Source organism: Trichechus manatus, unplaced genomic scaffold, assembly GCF_000243295.1.
Source record: "Trichechus manatus latirostris isolate Lorelei unplaced genomic scaffold, TriManLat1.0 scaffold00150, whole genome shotgun sequence".
In the NCBI taxonomy this organism is placed as follows: domain Eukaryota; kingdom Metazoa; phylum Chordata; class Mammalia; order Sirenia; family Trichechidae; genus Trichechus; species Trichechus manatus.
The window spans coordinates 234759-255802 of NW_004444086.1; the positions used below are offsets into that span (position 1 = coordinate 234759).

The 21044-nt window shown below is 37.6% G+C and overlaps 1 protein-coding gene across 5 annotated transcripts in view; it reads left to right on the forward strand.

Moving 5' to 3' along the window:
- LOC101352400 (N-deacetylase and N-sulfotransferase 4) overlaps positions 1–21044 on the forward strand; it is a 493510-nt gene that overhangs the window by 19121 nt on the left and 453345 nt on the right. The gene's annotated exons all lie outside the window — the stretch shown is intronic.

Genomic DNA, 21044 nt, shown 5'->3' on the forward strand with positions numbered 1-21044 from the left:
ATATGTTGTGGGGTTGTTAACCAATGTCATAAAACAACATGTGTACTACTGTTTCATGAGAAACTATTTGTTCTGTAAGCTTTCACCTGAAGTACAATAAAATATTTAAAAAAAGAAGAAAAAAAAAGTAAAAAAAAAAAAATTAAAAACATGGGTAAATACAATAGAATTTTCTTGTTAAGTTTTATAAATTATATGTAATAGTTGAAGCAAAAGTCATAACATGATCTGATGTGATTCCCCATGTATTTAAAGAAAATATTTAAGATAATTATATTACAGACAGGTAGGGAATATTCTGCGTATATTCAAACTAGTGGACTGTGATAGGTTATTTATGTAAAATGTAATACGTAAAGCAACCACTCAAAAAACCTAAACCTATACAAATAAATACACTCAAAATCACTATAACCCATGCTGTCAAGTCAATTCTGACTCGTAGTGGTCCTACAGGACAGAGTAGAATAGCCCTATGTAGTTTCCAAGGCTGCATTCTTCATAAGAGCAGACTACCACATCTTTCTCCCACGGAGCAGCTGGTTGATTTGAACCACTAACCTCTTGCTTAGCAGTCAAGGATTTTAACCACTGCACCACCATGGCTCTTCTATAGATGTATTGAAAAACCACCGTAGATGTACTGAAATAGAATTTTATAAAAAGTGCAAGTATAGGCAGTTCCCAGATTACAAACAAGCTCTGTTCCTAAATCTGTCTTTGGGTCAAATTCGTATGTAAGTCAGAACAGTTAGGTACAATTTATATTTAACTTCAGTCAAATGTTTGTCTTAGTACACAGTATATAGTGTACCTTTCTATGAATAAAAAAAATTAAAGAAACATTTCCAGGCACACTAAAACTCTTTAACATAATAATACAGTAATAATAATAGTGTTTTGATGTGCATCACAACTTAGGACCCATTTGTTATTGCAAACCAGTGTACGTACCTGAAATTTTTAATATAATAGGCTTTATGAAGGTTGGTTGTAATTGTGGGTTGTAAGTAAGTCAGATGTTTGTAACCCAGGGACTACCTGTACCCACACACAGGAAGGAAAGAAAAAGAAAACAGAAAAACAAAAGAACAGAGGAACAAACAGAAAACAAAAATCAAAATGGCAGACTTAAGCCCTAAATTAGCAATAATTATATTAAATATAACTATTCTAAATATATCAATTAAAAATCCAGATTGGTAGAGTGGTTAAAAAGATCATGACCCACTTCCATGTTGTCTAACACAAACTTACTTCAAATAAAATGATATAAAGGAGGAGCAACTTACTAATATCAGACTAAGTAGACTTTAAGGCAAAGAAAATTACAAAGGATAGAGAGGGACATTCCATAATGCAAAAAGCATCAATCTGCCAAGAAGACAAGGCAATTCTACAAGGGTAGCCTCAAAACAACAGAGCTGCAAAATATGTGAAATAAACACTGGTAGAACAGAACAGATAAACAGACAAATCCACAATTATATTCAGAAATTTTTTCACCCCTCTTTTAACAATTGATGAAGGATGACTGGTGGTGCAGTCGTTAAAGCACTCAGCTGCTAACCAAAAGGTTGGCAGTTCAAACTCACCAGCCACTCTGTGGGAGAAAGATGTGGCATTCTGTGTCCATAAAAATTTACAGCATTGGACACTCTATGGGGCAATTCTACTCTGTCCTATAAGGTTGCTATGAGTCAGAATCAACTTCACAATAGTAGGCTTGGTTTTGGTTTCAACATTTGATAGAACTAACAGAAAATAAGCAAAGAGATAGAAAAACTCAACCTACAAACTATCATACAGAATGTGGTCTCTACTACGATAACCCTAAAGGAATCAAACTACAAAGCAACAACAGAAAGAAAGCAAGAAAATTTCCAAATACGTGGAAACTAGACAACACATTAACAATAATTGACAAGTTGAAGAGGAAGTCTCAGAGAAAAAGAATGCATTAAATGAATAAAAACTAAAATGCAGTATATCAAAATTTATTGAAGCAGATAAGGCAATGCTGTGAAGGAAACATACAGCACAAAATACTTGTATTAGAAAGCAGAAATGTCTCATATCCAGAAACTCAAAAAAGAACAGCAAAATAAATCCAAAACAAGAAGGAAGGAAATAATAAAAATAATAACAGAAATCAATGAAATTGAAAATAGAAAAATAATAGAGAAAATTAGTGAAAGGAAAAGCTGGTTCTTTGAAAGAATTACTAAAATTGACAAACCTCTGGCAAGACTGACAACAGCAAAAGGAAGGAAGACACATATTACCAATACTAAGAATAAAACAGGATATCTTTATACCTACTGAAGACATAAAATAAAAAATAAGGTAATATTACAATTATATTTACATGAATTTTACAATTTACATAAAAATGCACAAATCCTCAAAAAGCACAAACTACCACAACTCACCAATATGAAATGTTGTTGCTGTTGTTAGTTGCCATCAAGTTGGTTCTGACTCATAGCAACCCTATGTACGACAGAACTGAACACTTCGCAGTTCTCTGCCATCATCACAATTATTCTTATGCTCGAACCCATCATTGCAGCCAACATGTCAATCTTTAGCATTGAAGGTCTTCCTTTTTTTTGCTGACCCTCTACTTTACCAAGCATAATGTCATTCTCCAGGGACTGGTCCCTCCTGATAACATGTCCAAAGTACATGAGACAAAGTCTCACCATCCTCGCTTCCAAGAGCATTCTGGCTGTACCTCTAACAAGACAAATTTGTTCGTTCTTTTGGTAGTCCATGGTATTTTCAATATTCTTTGCCAACACCATAATTCAAAGGCATCAATTCTTCTTTGGTCTTCCTTATTCACCGTCTAGCCTTCACATTCTTATGAGGTGACTGAAAATACCGTGGCTTGGGTCAGACAGACCTTAGTCCTTAAAGTGATATCTTTGCTTTTTAACACTTTAAAGAGGTCTTTTGGAGCAGACATGCCCGATGCAATACATCATTTCATTTCTTGACTGATGCTTCCATGGGCATTGATTGTGGATCCAAGTAATATGAAGTCCTTGACAACTCAACATTTTCTCCATTATCATGATATTTTCTCTGTTATTTGGTCCAGTTGTGAGGATTTTTGTTTTCTTTCTGTTGTGGCGCGATCCATACTGAAGGCTGTAGTCTTTGATCTTTATCATTAAGTACTTCAAGTTCTCTTCACTTTCAGCAAGCAAGGTAGTGGCATCTGCATATCGTAAGTTGCTAATCAGTCTACCTCCAATACTGATGCTGCATTCTTCTTCATATAGTCCAGCTTCTCGGATTATTTGCTCAGCATACAGATTGAATAAGTATGAAGAAAGGATACAACCTTGGCACACAATTTCCTGACTTTAAACCACACTGTATCCCCCGTTCTGTTTAAACAACTACCTCTTGATCTATGTACAGGTTTCACATAAGCACAATTAAGTGTTCTGGGATTCCTATTCTTCACAAAGTTGTCCAAAATTTGTTGTAATCCACACAGTCGAATGCCTTTGCATAGTTAATAAAACACAGGTAAACATCTTTCTGGTATTTTCTGATTTTGGCCAAGATACATTTGACATTAGCAACAACATTCCTCATTCCTCTTCTGAATCCAGCTTGAATTTCTGGCAGTTCCCTGTTGATGTACTGCTACAACTGCTTTTGAATGCCTTTCAGCATAATTTCACTTGCGTTTGATCTTAATGATATTGTTCGGTAATTTCCACATTCTATTTGATCACTTTTCTTTGGAATGGGCACAAATATGGATCTCTTTCAGTCAGTTGGCCAGGGAGGTGTCCTCCAAATTTCTTTGCATAGATGAGTGTGCACCTCCATCATTGCATCATTTTGTTGGAACATCTCAATTGGTATCCCGTCAATTCCTGGAGCCTAGTTTTTTGTCGATGCCTTCAGTACAGCTTGGACTTGTTCCTTCAGTACCATTGGTTCTTGTTCATATGTTACCTCATGAAATGGCTGAATGTCAACCAATTCTTTTTGGTACAGTGATTCTGTGTATTCCTTCCATCTTCTTTTGACACTTTCTGAGTCATTCACTCTTTTCCCTGTAGAATCCTTCAATATTGCAACTCAAAATATTGCAATTTTTTCTTTAGTTCTTTCAGCTTGACAAATGCTGAGTGTATTCTTCTCTTTAGCTTTTCTAATTCCAGGTCTTTGCACATTTCATTATAATACATTACTTTGTCTTCTTCAGCTGCCCTTTGAAATCTTCTGTTCACCTCTCTTCATCATTTCTTCCTTTCACTTTAGCTACTCTGCATTCAATAAGAAGTTTAAGAGTCTCTTCTGACACCCATTTTGGTATTTTATTTCTTTCCTGTCTTTCTAATGACCTCTTGCTTTCTTCATATATGACGTCCTTGATGTCATTCTGTCTGGTCTTCGGTCATTAGTGTTCAATGCATCAAACCTGTTCCTGAGAAGGTCTCTAAATTCAGATGGGATATACTCAAGGTTGTATTTTTGCTTTTGTGGACTTGTTCTAATTTTCTTCAGCTTCAACTTTAATTTGCATATGAGCAATTAATGGTCTGTTCCACAGTCAGTCCCTGGCCTTGTTCTGACTGATGATGTTGAGCTTCCTCATCATCTCTTTCCACAGATGTGGTCTATTTGATTCCTCGGTAATCCATCTGGCGAGGTCCACCTGTATAGTCACCATTTATATTGTTGAAAAAAGGTATTTGCCATGAAAAAGTTGTTGGTCTTGGAAATTTGTATCATGTGCTCTCCAGCGTCATTTCTATCACCAAGGCCATACTTTCCAACTACTGTTCCTTTTCTTCGTTTCCGACTTATGCATTACAATCACCAGTAATTATCAATGCATCTTGATTGCAAGTTTGATCAATTTCAGACTGCAGAAGTTGGTAAAAATCTTCAATTTCTTCATCTTTGGCATTAGTGGTTGGTGCATAAATTTGAGTAATAGTCATATTAACGGGTCTTCATTGTAGGCAAATGGATATTATCCTATCACTGACAGCGTTGTACTTCAGGATAGATCTTGAAATGTTCTTTTTGACAAGGAATGTGACATCACCCCTCTTCCCTTTGTCATTCCTGGCATAGCAGACCATATGATAGTCCAATTCAAAATGCCCAATACCAGTCCATTTCAGCTCACTAATGCTTAGGATATTGATCTTTATGTGTTCCATTTCATTTCTGATGACTTCCAATTTTCCAAGATTCATACTTCGTACATTCCATGTTCTGATTATTAATGAATGTTTGCAGCTGTTTCTTCTCATTTTGAGTCGTGCCACATCAGCAAATGAAGGTCCCAAAAGCTTGACTCCATCCACATCATTAAGGTCAACTCTACTTTGAGAAGGCAGCTCTTCCCCAGTTGTCTTTTGATTGTCTTCCAACCTGAGGGGGTCGTCTTCCGGCACTGTATCAGACAATGTTCCACTGCTATTCATAAGGTTTTCACTGTCCAATTTTTTCAGAAATAGATCTCCAAGTCCTTCTTCCTAGTCTGTTTTAGTCTGGAAACTTCACTGAAACCTGTCCACCAAGGGTGACCCTGCTGGTATTTGAAATACTGGTGGCAAAGCTTTCAGTATCATAGCAACATGCAAGTCACCACAGTACAACAAACTGACAGATGGGTGGTGGCAATATAAAAAATAAAAAGAATTTATTGTAAATAGTAAGAATTGACTGTATCTATTTCAATATGAAATAGATGCACTCAATTCGTATTATTTGTGGTAGTTACTTTGTTGAAGACCTGGAGTCCTGGTGCACGGTGGTTAAGAGCTCAGCTGTTAATCAAAGGTTGGCAGTTCGAATCCATGAGTCGCTCCTTGGAAAACCTATGGGGCAGTTCTACTCTGTCCTCTGGGGTCACTATGAGTCAGAATGTACTTAATGGCAACAGGTTTAGTTTTTTTGGGGTTTATGTTGTTGAAAGTCATCATGTACAGTAAACTAAGGAATACTGAACCACTGCCTCCAGAGGTAATACATGGCTAGGTTACTGTGAGCTTTTGGATAATATATGTATTTTCTCAGTAATGCACGTTACAGCTAATAGATCCTTTAATAGATAAATGCTTAAACAAACTATGGTACATACATACAGTGGAATACTACTCAGAAATCAAATGGAACAAACTATTGATACATGCAACCATTTAGATCTCAAAATCATTAGGATGTTTGTTTGTTTGTTTGTTTGTTTTTTACTTAAGGCCAATCTGAAAAGTTCACTTATTATACAGAGGCAGAAAACAGATTTCCAAAGGTTAGGTTTGATGGGGTACAGGCAGATGGGTGTGACTATAAAGGTTTAAGACAACAGAGATCATTGTAGGGATGGAATAGTTCTGTGTCTAGAGAGTATCTGAATATCCTGAATAGTTATGTACACATGTGCTAAAATTGCATAGAACTACACACGCATATAGACCAATGCCAGTTTTCTTGGTTTGATATTGTATTATAGTTATGTAAGTTGTAACCATTGTTGGAAATTAGGTGAAGTGTACATGGGACCTCTGTGTATTATCTTTCCAACTTTTCATGAATTGAGTTTTTGAAAAACAAAAAATTAAGAAAATTTTCTTTTCCACAGAAAATCAAATTCTGTACAATTCTTTAAATAAAAGAATTGATTTTTTTACCCCCTAAGGCTTGCAAATATATTTTCTTTGCACACAGGTAAGCCGTATTCTCATGAACATTTCCATACTCCATAGCATATTGTAACTTACTACACTCCAGTCAGAATCTGAGATTGCTTGTAAATAATCCAGTTTGTACATTTGAGTTTGAATTTAGAAGAAAACTCATATATTCTTATACTTATTCAACCTTACACATTTCACGAAGAGTTTGGGAGTTTATGCCTTAAATAAAAATTTTATGAAAGAACACACTTGGTCAGTATTTTATTTTGATTTACTCTAATCCTTTTAATTGTATTGAGACTTGTTTTAGAGCCTAGCACTTGCATAGTGTACATTTAGCAGCTGTAGGGTGATGTTGCTAGCTGTTGTCCAGTTGACTCCTGACTCATGGGGATCCCGTGAACAATGAGAAGGGGTCCTTGTGATGCATAGGATTTTCTTGACTGACTTTCACTAGTAGATTGTCAAGCCTTTATTCCTAGTCTACTTTGTCTGAAAGCTCCACCAAAACCTGTTCAGCATCATAGCAATATGTGAGCCTCCACTGAAATACAAGTGGTGGCTGTGCATGAAGTTCATTGACCGAGAATCAAACCTGGGTGTTTCTTTATTAACATTTAATGTATTCATTGATATGTTTAGATTTATGTTCACCATAAAAAAAAAAAGGTCTTCCAGTTATTCCCTTTGTATTTTGTTTCTTTATTCTTGCTTTCCTGCCTTCTTTTGGATTATTTCTAACAATGGTTTCAATGAGCTTCTCACAGTTTTAATTCAGTAGAATAATTTACAATAAAGTGGCATAACTCAAAAGTTATATAATAGGCACCACTGATTTTAAATAGGATTAAGTGTTTAAGGAATCATTCTTTTGGAAAAGTATTTCTTACATTTTTATGTTTCTGGAATTATACAGGAGTAATTTTTACAAAGCCCGCATTTCATTGAATTGTAAACTTACTGCATTCCAATTAGGTTTCTCAAAGTGGCCCTTTCTAATATGACATCATGTGCCTCACTGTTTTTGATATTTCTAAATACTTGATTTACAGGGGAAAGCTCTATAAGTGTAAATTTGGGACTCTGGACCCACACTAACTAGATTCAAATTCTAGCTCTGTACTTAACAAGCCTTAAGCACATTACTTGGATTTCTTTGGCTCAGTTCCGCCATCTGCTTTATAGACCAGAGTGTAGTTGCAGGCAACATAATCCATTCAAAGTTTAAGAAGAACGCAATTTATTAGAGTTTTAAGGATGTAAAGAAGTAAGTGTTCAAGAGCTGGAGAAGCGGCATAGACTGATCTTTCAGGAAAGCTTCCTGGAGACACACAGTGAAACTTGCTTGGCAAAGGAGCTGCCACTTCTGCTGACCTAAGAACCCTGCCACATCTTTCAAAACCAAGAAAGATTTAAGTCAGGAAGCTGCCATTGTGGCTACTTGGCAACACTCAATCTAGGGACTCATTGGACACTACAGCCACTGATACAGCGTTCTCAGAGGGGAAAAGGCAAACAAACAAACAAAAAACACCCTGCTCAAAGGCTTCCGAAAAGCTCTTCAGCTGCCAATTTACAATGGTCACTTTCAGCTTCCGTATCTCACAACTCTGCGTGTGTTTGGCAAAATCTGGGCCACATGAAGAGTCTAACTGCAAGAAATCTTAGTAATGTATATTTTACATTTCCAGCCTTGAGTTTATAGGAATTCAGGTTAAAATAAGGTGTGGAGAGGTGTTGAGAGAGTCAACTTGCTATATCTTTCTCCCGTGTAAACTGGCAATAATATAAGGATTGTTGTTAGTTTTAAATGTCCTAATGTATGTAACATACTCGGTACACTGTCTGGTGTGATACTGTTGCTGACAGTGGTATTTTCTTTCTAGAGTCAAGAAAGTGTATACATCTTTCTTGTTTCTACTAGGCCTGAATAGAATTTTTACAGGAGAAAAGCATTACACTTCAAAATATAAATATACAGCCTAAAACAGTGATAGTCTATTAACATAATTTAAGAAAATTAGCTGTGGACTTAATATCTAGGACAGCAACATAACTACATTGTTTTAACTCTAGGATTGATTTGATAGAGATGCTCAACTTATCACACAAGATAAAGGACTGAATATCACTATAGGTTCCTAAATCAGTATTTTGACAAATAGCTAAACAATATAAAAAGTAATATATTTTTGTTGACTTTTAAAATAATTATAATTTTAGCATCAGGATGCACTGATATGTACACTTGTAGCGTTCAGCGTGTTCCCATAAAAAAGCGCTTGGATTAAATGTACTATGTATTTCTTCACTTACTAAAAAATAAGAATAAAAAAGAAATTTATCTTTGGCCTTGAGTTGGAAGAGAGTTCCTCAATTTAAGTGATAAAATCTGTGGTTTCTATTTCTATTTTAAATAGAGTCTGCCCCTACACCCTAAAATGTCATATTAGCCTTAGCCTTTTTGGTGTGAACATTAATATATACAACATTTTACATTAAGGCATCATTACAAATCATATTTAAACTCCTTGTTCTATGAATTTTTGTTAAACAATGTAAGTAGAAATGACATACTAACGTTTATTTCACATTATTTAAACATTAAAATTAAGTATTAATAATAAATATATTAATTGTATTAAAGAATTGAGATATTTGCAGCTATACTCTGAAATGATTTGAAATGGTTGATTATGGTAGACTTCTCTATTATATAAATACTCTCCAATGAATTAGTTAGAAATGCAGTACTTTAGTTCATTAAAACAACAAATATAATCACTCACTCTGCCTGGCAGGAATTGATAGATACTTTTTAAATAAATTACAGTTATTATTAAAGGAAACATATATATAGATTCACGGAGACTCAAGGCTGTTAAAGGAGAAATTATCCTACATAAGGAAAAGATGGAGAATAGGGTTAAGAAAATTACTTTGGGTGGTGAGGATATCACAAGGTGCCACTTCCTGTTGTTAGTAATGTCTCAACCCTCTAGAGTTAAAAGCCACGGTTATTATTTGTTATCTTTCTCACATGTATTTTGTGAAGTAAATGAATATCTTACCCTCATTTAGAAAGTTTAGCAGCTTTCTTTAATATTTATAGCTGTTGTCTGGCTTTCTGACAGACAAAAAACAATTCCTTATTTGCTTTTCCCTCTCCCTTTCTTTCTGGTAAAGAACAACACAGACCTATAAGAAAGGTAAAATGTTGCTGCAAATACATCTACTCCTCACTTGGCGACTATCTCGTTATCTGACATTTTGCATTTAGGACAATTGAAAAAAATCTACTATCCAACTATATTGGGTATTAGCAAGGAGCCTAGGCGAGAGGGGGAGGAGGAGAAGGAGGAGGGCAAGGTTTGTGAGAGAGAGAGCAAGATCGATGCAGAATAGCCTTCAGCGAACTTGGGGTGGAGGGCGGCGCACAGGAGGCAGGGGCAACCGGGCTGCGAGGAGACGTTGGAAATCGGAGAAGCCTGGGCTGCAGGAGTTGGGCAGGGGTCTCTGAAGTCTCTTCTTCAGAGAGGCTATCTGCAACCTCCACAGCCTCAGCTGGGTCCAGGTGGCTGGGCCTCACCTGCCCACAGGCCCAAGAGCTCCCACTGCCGAGGCCTGTCTATGGCAGGTGAAGTAGAAAGATGGAGAGGCCAGGCGCCGAGGTCCCGTGGAAGCTGGAGCAGGGCCAGGTGATGGTGCGCCCCTACTGGTCGGAGGCAACGGGCAACCCCCGACCACTACCACCACCACCCTCAACCCCCGTGCAGGTTTCATGGTAGTGGGGAAGGGGGGCTGCATCCCAAGTGGAGCAGGATTGCCCCACGGGTGGTGAACGGTTGTGGTGGGGGGCGGGGGTGACACCAGCACCTAAAACAGGGCGTGACCCGACTCTCGCATAGCACCAATGTTTCCATAACCTGGTCTTTGAAACCTAACCATGTCGCTAAATGAGGAGTGGGTGTATTTCCTTTGTCAGCAAATACTACTCTGTAGTGTGTTCTACTAAGAAATGAAAGTTATCTGGTGTTAGGGACTGTGGTTTTATCTTTATTATTTTCAGGAGCTGAAGTAAATACAAAATAGGAGGACTGGAGATTATAGTTATAATGCCTGGAAAGTTCTTAGAATATGCTAATGAAATGCATTGTAAGATTATAAAATAGTTAATTGAAGTCATTGTCATTACAATAGTTGATTCCTTTGATGTATTGCCTCTGGGCATGATTAAAGATTTAACAATATTGGTCTTACATCCTGCGATGTGAAAAATGCCTAATCATTTGTTCAATAGTATAAGGATTATTTAGAATCAGAAAGCTGGGAAAATGCTGTCTGCATATAAATTAGCCTGCCAAATTTATTTTCCAATCATAATAGCATTTCTCATTAATAAAGATAGATATGTATAGATATTTTTAAAGAGAGAGAATATGTGCATTTATAAAACAGCACTGCAACTTCAGAGCTGAGAAGAGCAGAGTAGCATAACAAGAAAAAAAGCATATTTGAATATCAGAAGTTCTGCAGTCCAGTCTGCAATTCTCTCCTTCCTTGCAGGGTGATTTTTGGAAGGTCATTAAGTCCATCTGGATCTAGATTCCTCCTCTCTTAAATGAAACTACTGACTGATGACGCCTAAGTTCCAAATGTAACCTTCTATATTATTCTGACAATGCAACATGGAAAAATGGATACCACTACAATAACGAGCTAAATTAATATAACCCAGGGCATTTATTTCGAGGAAAGTTATAACATTGTCAGGAAAAAAAACTTTCACGTTCTACTACTTAAATAGCATTCAAAGTTTTAGGAGGGTGTTAGGATATAAACATCAAACTAATACAGGTATGAGTGAAAGAGAAAAAAAGATTAGAAACCTGAGTTTGAACATTAGATACACACATCTAATATCAAATGTCTCATAATACTGGTATCTAATATTAGATAAACATACCTGATACCTGATATCTAATGTGTTGTAATCTGGATAACCGAAATTTACTGAATATCTTCTGTGTGAGGCAATGTTCTTATGAAATGTGTATTATTATTTACTCGGTTTACAGATGAGAAATGTATAGTGCCCAGAGTTTAGGTAATTTATTCAAGTTCAAATACCAGCGAGAGTCAAGATGAAAACCTAGACAGTCAAGTTCCAAAGCCCACACTTGTAACCTCTTAGCTATAACGGTGTCATTTTTACAGGTACCTCAGTGTGTTCTTTCCACGTAATCAAAAGCTGGATAGCACAAGTACTCACTTATGTTTCCTTCATATCAGTTGGAAAAGGAAAGGTATTTATTCATTTAAAGTTCTATTCAGGTAGATAATATATGGTTAATGTCACCTTCCCAAAGGAGCAGTACATACACAAACTGGCTGTTACGTATTAATACAAATTGTTCCACTTAGTATTTAACTTAGTAAGGCACATTTGTTAGATACTATGTAAAATATTGAGGTCATTTTCCTTTGAATAAGAATTAATGTTGTATAGGTCTTTGATATTTGATCTGCGAGAATTTTCATTTTAAAGATATAAATTATCTCTAAAGGACTAATAATATCTGAGAACATACAACTTCATTTAGAATCAAGTTATGTTATTCTTTTATGCCTGAGGCCTAGTAGCAAAAGTGATGATAACATTCTACTCTGAACTTCATTAATGATTATGGAAGTTTTAACCTGCTCACTATAGGAATTTCCAGTTTAGCAAGTGTTATTCTATTTAAATTTGCTTTCAGTGTAGCATCATTACTTCTGATCTGTAGAAGATATTTGCATACATTTACTCAGGCCAAAGAGCTCTGGTGCCGCAGTTGTTAAAGAGCTCAGCTGCCCAAAATGTTGGCAGTCTGAATCCACCAGCAGCTCCTTGGAAACCTTAAGGGGTAGTTCTACTCTTTCCTACAGGGTCACCGTGAGTCGGAATCAACTCGACAGCAACGAGTTTGGTTTGGGGTTTTACTCAGGCCAAAAAAGGATATTTCCTCAGAAATTATACACTATTAATTCCTTTTTTATCATTAATATCTAGGAATTCCTAGATTCAAGAATGCTAACATAAAATTTTAAATGTAACTATCTACATTAATGTATATTTATTAGTGGGATTTTAAAAACTAGATCCTGGCATAATTGATTTTTCAATATATCTTTATAATTATGAGTGTCAAATTTCTTGTCGCTTTTTTCAAATAAAAATTTGGTTTTTTCACAGCTGTTAGGTTATTTGTAACATACCTTTTAAAGGTGGTCAAAGTTTCTAATGAGTAATTAGTTGTGAATTATGATAGAAATAAAGATATAATTTAAAGGAATAAAAACTAGTTATAACTTGACCTACGTTTATAGGTAAGATTCCACTCTTTTTGCAAGTATATCTGAATAAAAAGTGGAAGAAAACATAAGCTAAATTGATTTTTAGTATCTCTACTATTATGATAATTCAGCAACATTAGACTTTAACATTCTGTTTATTCAGATAGTTAAGAAGAGAATTAGCATTAACCCATATAAAAAGCTTTTATAAATAAAACTATATACAAAATTTATCAAAAAGTTCTCCAATGTTGTTTTGAGAAACTTCAGAATCTTACAAGATCTCTGGGTCATAAAAGAAATAATAATTATTACCTACTACTGTAAAGATAAAATGATTATCACAAAATGATTGTATATGTCTTATTTATTATGCATTTCAAAAACTGCTGCTAACTTGAATTTTCCTACCTTCACTATTGTCCAGATCGGGTTGAATGTTTTCAAATATTATGACATCTGTCCAGTCTTAGAAGCATAATGATATTAAAAAAAAATCAAGTAAAAATGAAATATTAGTTATTGTCACATTGGCTGAATCTAGAAAGTTTTAACTAAGAGATTGCTTTTAAGAAGTCAAGTTCATATTCCAATGTCAGGTGTAGAACTATAGAAAAGGTAATTAAGCATCTATACCAATTAAATAGAAAAAAAATCAGACTATTAGAAGCCTGTCAGTCTAGAAATTTTAGTAAATACTGTCACTTTTTGAATCAATTAAGCAATTCTGGCAAAAAATGAGAGAGACCACATAGTATTCCTGTTTTATTTAGGGCCAGACCAGTGAGGAAGCGCGGTCAGTGAAAATGACAGTATAGCAGAGTGGATAAGGGTACCTCTTCTGGAACTTGATCTTCCTGGGTTTGAATTTCAGCTGTGTCATCTTTGCCAAGTTACTTAACCATCCTCTACATCAGTTTCCACACTTGTAAAATATAGAAATAATAATAGTGTACAAAGTAAATAAAACAGCTTTTTTCCCTATTACTGAGTGAGTTATGATTTGATGTGAAAAAATAGGCCAGATTTAGTGAGTATGGAATGAAGGCACAGATCTGAAAAGTATTTAGGGAATACAGATTGGACTTGGAGATTCATTGAATGTAAAGTAGTATAATTTATCAAAAGTGTTAATAAAGAATAGGAGAAATGTTGAGTTTGAAGGGCCTGTGGGACTTGACAGAGGGCAAGTGAAGCCAAGTTAAAACCCTAGGAGTATCAAAAGACATGACCCATGCCAGGAAAGCTTTCAGAGTTCTGGAGAAGAAGACAGAGGAAGAGCAGACTGAGGGAAACCCCAAAAGACTCCCTAGAGAAGTAGGCACAAGTTAGGGAAGAACAGTGTTCTAGGAGCACACGTGGTCAACCTTGTCAGCCAAGACAGAGGTGAAGTAATGAATTTGGAAAATTGCTTAGATTTGGCCACATGGAACTATTGATGTGAGGAACTAGAGTAGTCAGTCAATAGAGAGGATTTTTAAGGAGTGAATGATAATGTTTTGTACAAAGGAATGGTCATAAAGAAGATTGTAGGTTTAAAGATGGGAGTTACTTGAGGATGTTTGTATATTAAGATAAATCACCACAAGATTATTACAAGCTAAATAAAAAAAGAACACTGTGTCATTCCTTTACACTATGGCTTTGAGATCACACAAATGTTGAATCTCGGCTCTACTACATTTTATCTTTGTGATCACAGCAAATTACTGAAATTCTCTAAAGCTGATTTTAGTTTATCTTGAGTAGGTATAGTAATACATACCTCAGAAAGTTGTTATAGAGACTAAAGGTGGAAATGTTTGGAAAATGCTGTCTGGCATTGAGTGAAAATTTAACAAATGATTGCCATTCTCATGATGCTGCAACTGCAGCTACTGCTCACTAGATGTCCTAGAAAACCTAGAAATTGTATGTTGCACACCAGCGATTCCTTACCAGGTACCTTGAATGGCTCAGAAGTGTGTCCTCAGGCCATCAGACAGTGCTTCACATACCTGGGTCAGCTCCCCTTGTTTGCCTACTAAATTCAGTCTTACTTAGTAAATTCAAATTTTTCTTTGCCAAAGTATGTAAAACACATACCTTTTATTTACATTAGTATATGTAATATTCACTGAATATATAGTCAACACAAACTTATCAAGCTCTAAAGAAGATCCAGAAAACCAAACCTGTTGCCCTCAAGTTGATTCTGACTCATAGTGACCCTTTAGGACAGAATAGAACTGCTCCATAATGTTTCAAAATAGCAGCTGCTAGATTTGATCTGCTGACCTTTTGATTAGCAGCTTAGCTAATTCATATTTCTTTGGAGCCCTGATGGTGCTGTGGTTAACAGCTCAGCTACTAACCAAAAGGTTGGCAGTTTGAGTCCACCAGCTGCTCCTTGGAAACCCTATGGGACAGTTCTACTCTATCCTAAATGGTCACTATGAGTCAGAATCAGCTCAACAGCGATGGGTTTGGTGTTTTTTTTTTTTTTTTTTCGGTTTAAAGAAGATCCAGACATTGCTTAATGAAAAGGATGGTTCATGCCCTTAATAAGCATATAGTCAATTCAAAAAAAGAGAAGTGCAAACAAGTATGTTAATGAATTCACCTAGGTTGTGTGGTAGAAGTAACAAGATTTCTTTAGGGGAGACCAAAACATCTAGATAAGGTTATGACACTGCAGCTCTATTAAATTTGTTTTATTACCTGAACATAATGAAATATTGGCATTAATTATCTAACAGTGCAACTATGGAACCCCCAGAATCTACCGTCAATGATGTTTATTTTTGTATTAAGTCATTTAGGAGATTCTTTGTAGAATCCATCTTAGGGGGGAGAAAAACTATGCATCATGAATAACATGGGAAATAAGCTACAGTTGCTTAGGTTTTTTTTCTTTAACCAAATTAAAATTACAAATAAAAGTGAAAGAACAATTATTTTAGGAAATTAAAAAATATATATTTAATAATAATATTACAAGTAATTTTTAAACATTGACTATTTAGAAGACAGAAGTCAGTTGTTTTGGAGGAGGAGCCAACATGGTGCCCTAGACAGATGCATCATGCAGTCCTTCTGCAGCAAAGACCAGATAAACTAAAAACAGATAAAAATATCAATCTTGGAACCCTAAGCTTCAAATGAAGGGATAAAGAACTAGAACAAACATCAAAAGGAAGAAAAAACTGAGGGAAAACAGAGAACGAGGAGAGCTACGGAGTGGAGGTTCCTTGCCAACTAACATGTCACAGCGTCGACATCTTGGAGCACAGCCAGCAATTACTCTGAACAGGGAGTATGGGAAGGCAACTTCACGGAGCTCCCAACAGGAGACAGAGCACCCAGTAACCAGAGGAACAAGCTTTCCCACCCCTCACTTTTCTGCCCCATACACCAACCCCACTCCTTCCTGACGGGCAGTGCTGCACTGCTCAGCAAGAGTCAACAGCCCACCATTAGACCAGATCCACTTTGACCCCACCTGCCAGCTTTTAGCACACCGTTTTTTCTTTCTTTCTTCTTTTTCTTTATCCTTTCTACCTAGCCCCACAACCCACCTCCACCACTTCCTGACAAGCTCCACCCATGCCACTCAGATAGAGACATCAGAATGCTGCTGCTCCAGGTCTGCCCCGTCCCTACCTGCTGGCTCTTGCTATGCCATTTTTTTCCCTTTCTTCCTTTTCTTCTCCCTACCATCTAGCCCTATACACCACCTCCACCCCTTCCAAATGGGTCATGTCATGTCACTCAGAGAACTACCTGCCCAACATCATCCTCAGTCTGCCCCTACTCCCACTCGCCAGATCCTGGCACACTATTTTTCCCTTTCCCCCTTCCACCAAGCACTGTACCCCAACTCTACTGCTTTCCACAGGTCACACCACATTCCCTTGGCTAGAGAGCCACCGGCCTGCCCTAGCCTGGGTGCCCCCCACCCCCACCTGCCAGCTCCTGCCTTGCCTTTTTTTTTTTCTCCTTTCTTCCTTTTCTGTCTTCCTCCCACCTAGCCAGGTAGAACAGCTCTACACCTTGCCACCAGGCCATGCCGTACCACCATGAGTACAAAGCCACCAGGCTGTAGCCACCCCTAATCCCCCCCTTCCCCTGCTCACCAGCTCCTGCTGTGCAATTTTTTTAAATTTCTTTTTCCCCTCCTTCCTTTTCTTTCTCACTCCCACTTAGCAACGTACACAGCCTCACCCCCTTCCCACCAGGCCACCCTGCACCACCACAGCTAGAGAGCCATGGGGCTGCCAATTTCTCCCTCCTACCTACTCCGTATGCCACCTCCTCCATTTCCTACAGGACCTAACATCTGCTCCACCCCCAAACTCGCCAACCTGTCAACTACCCCCTTTCTTTTTCTTTCTATTTTTTTTCTTTCCCCTACCTAGATCTCTACATCTCTTCTCCTTCCTGCCAGCCCTAGCCGTGCTGCCAAAGCTAAAGCATCTCCAGCCCAGGCCCTCCACCAGCCTGAGCCTACACTGCCCTTCCCCTCCCGCCACTTCACCAGCTGCTGAATGATATGAAGCAAGCCTGTACCACTCCCTGTCTGTGGCGTGGGGCTGTGAATGCTCTCACACTGCTGGACTAACATCAAGAGGCAGACAGGGCCCACGCAGTCCACCCTCAACCACTTCACCAATCCAGTGTACAGCTAAGTGGGCTCACCCTGCCTGCTGCTGCCCTGCCCACCAGGACAAAGTTGTGAAAACTAGCATGCCCACAGAGAGAAGGCAGCAAAGCAAGCCTGGCCAGCCTGCCTTGATATATCAAAACAAAATGAAGGAGGACAAAACAAAATGAACATACAATCAAAAAATAAATTATACCTTAATATCTAGGAGACAGGAGATAATATCAAAACATGTAAAAAAAGAACAAGATGACACTGGCAAATGACCAAAATAAAGAATCAGATGACCTCCTAGTAAAAGTAAAGGCAGCTGAACTACCAGTTATGGAATTCAAAAGACTAATATTTAGGACTATACAAGATGAAGAAAGAGATCAAGGAAAACACAGACAAAACCAAGTAAAAATATAGACAAAATCATGGAAAACACAGATAAAACCAATGAAAACCTAGCCAAAATCAAGGAAAACACAGACAAAGCAATAGAAGAATTCAGAAAAATAGTACAAGAGCAAAACATCAAAATAAATAAATTAGAAATCGAACAAAAACAGCAACTAGAAGTGCAAAAGTTAAACAACAAAATTACAGAAATGGACAATTCAATAGAAGGTTTTAGGAGCAAATTTGAATCAATGGAAGACAGAATCAGCAAAATTGAAGACAAATCCATGAACGCCACTTTGAGGAAAAATCAGAGAAAAGAATAAAGAAAACCTAAGAATTATGTGAGACACAATCAAGTACAAATTTTGCACGTGATCAGAGTTCCAGAATGGGGAGAAAATGGAAAACAGAGATGATTGTTGAAGATTTGCTGGCAGAAAACATGCCAAAAGATAAAAAGCTGACCATCCAAGAAGCTAAACAAACCCCATATAGGATAAGAACCAAAAGAAAGTCACCAAGACATATCACAATCAAACTTGCCAAAACCAAAGAAGAAAATACAGAGAGCAGCTCAAGAAAAGTGAAAAGTCACTTACAAAGAGGAAACAATAAGACTAAGCTCTGATGACTCAGAAGAAACTATGCAGGCAAGAAGGCAATGTGATGACATATATAAAACCTTGAAAGAAAAATTGCCGACCAAGAATAACATATCCTGTAAAATTCTCTGTCAAATACAATGATGGGGGACTTCCGGGCAACACGGCGCTATAGTCAGAAGCATCACACCGTCCCTCTGCAGCAAAGATCAGAAAAACTAAATCAAATAGAGGCACACATCAGTCCTGAAACCCTAAGCATCAAATGAAGAGATAAAGAACTCAACCAAGCACTGAATGGAATAAGAAACTGACCAGAACAGAGAGCGAGGAGAGACACATGCAGAGGACCCCTATCAGCTACTGCAGCATGGATTTGCCATCCTGGACGCTTATCAGATCAGCGAACAGGGGGTATGAGAAGGCAGCTTCATGGAGCTCCCAGCAGGAGACAGAACAACCAGTAACCAGCAATATAGGCTTTCCCACCCCCCACCTTTTTTTCAACCACACTTAGCCTCCTCTGCTTCCTGCAGCCAGTCTCTTGGCTGGGAAGCACCACCTTCACCCTGGTGTCACTTGGATTCCACCTGCCTGAACTGGCCGGCTCCCTGAGTGCCTTTTGTAGGCTGCTGGTGTTGTTTTTTTCCACTTCTTAAGATTTCTTCCTTACCTCTTACCACCTCCCCCTCCTTTCTCTCAAATACCTGGCTCTGTGTGCCATCTTTGCTTCTTCCTGAAAGGCTGCGAAACACCGCTTGACTGTGAAACTGCTTCCCGGCCCATGCTGCCACGATGGTAGGAGCCCCGGGGCTTTTCTGTTTGTTTGTTTGATCTAATTTGTTCTGTTCTGATTTGTTTGTTTGTTTTCTTTTTCTTTTCTTGGCTTGGGAGCCCCTTCTAGCTGGGCAGTACCATGCAGCTTGGAAGCTACTCCCTTACCCTGCACAGATGCACAGGGACATCCCTGGGGGCATTTCTTTTTTCTTGTTTTTTGGTTTTGTTTTTTTGTGTGTGTGTGTCTTTGTCTTATTCTCTCTCTTATTCCCTTTATGTCTTTCTTCATTTCCAGTTTCTCTATTTCTTCATTTTTTTCTTTTACCCTTTTTCTTTTTCTTCATTTCTGTTTTTCCCCATTTTGCAGTCTCTCATCTATCCACTCTAATAGCAACCTCCCTTAGCACTCTTTTTTTGTGTGTGTATGTTTTTGGCTCCTGTTCCTCTCCTCTTTCCCATACTCATCTTAGTGCCACACATCACAATCTACCCCCTCATTCCTGCCTACCTGCACCATGCATTGAACCTTGCACTACCAAGCAGCACAGGCATGGCCTGCTGGGACGTGTCCTGCACTGATTCCTGGTCCACACTGTCAGCCCTGGTACATGCCACAAACAACCCATCCCAGAAACTCCCCTTCAGCTGGGCCTGCCCTGCTGTACCATATCTGAGTGACTGACCCTGCCCATTGGACAAGTAGGTGAAAAGTATCACGTCCACAGACTAGCAAACAACAAAGAACGCACAGCGCAGCTGCTCAGACATAACCAAATAAAACAAAAAAGCAGGATGAAACAAACAAATCTACAATCAATAAATGAGGAAAATAACAACTGAATTCCCTGAAGACAGCAGACAATATCAAAAAATTTACAAAAACAGGACAGGATGGCTCTAGTAGGCATCCAAAATAAAACACCAGATGACCTTCCAGTAGAAGAAAAGGCACTAGACCTAACTGACAGGAATTCGAATCTCTAATATTCAGAGCTATCCACGAGTTGAAGCGAAAAGCAGACAAAAATGAGGAAAAAATAGACAAATTCATGGAAAATGCAGACAAATTCATGGAAAACACAGACAAAAAAATAGATGAATTCAAGAAAATAATACAGGAATAAAATGCTAAAATAAATTCACAACTAGAAATCATACAAAAACAACAATTAGAAATACAAAAGACAAACAGCAAAATTTCAGAAATGGACAGTGTCATAGAAGGGCTGAAGAGCAGGTTTGAAACGACAGAAGATAGGATCTGTGAAATTGAAGACAAACTCTTGGCTAAAACTCTGTTTGAGGAAAAATCAGAAAAAAGAACAAATAAAAGTGAAGAAACCCTGAGAATTATGTGAGATACAATCAAAAGCAAAAATCTGCAAGTGATCAGAGTTCCAGAACAGGAGGAGAAAACAAAACACAAAGAGGATCATTGAAGAACTGCTGACAGAAAACTTCCCCAATATCATGAAAGATGAAAAGCTGACCATCCAAGAAGCTCAACAGACCCCATATAAGATAGACCCCAGAAGAAAATCACCAAAGCATATCATAATCACACTTGCTAAAACCAAAAACAAACAGAATCCTGAGAGCAGCTTGAGAAAAACAAAAAGT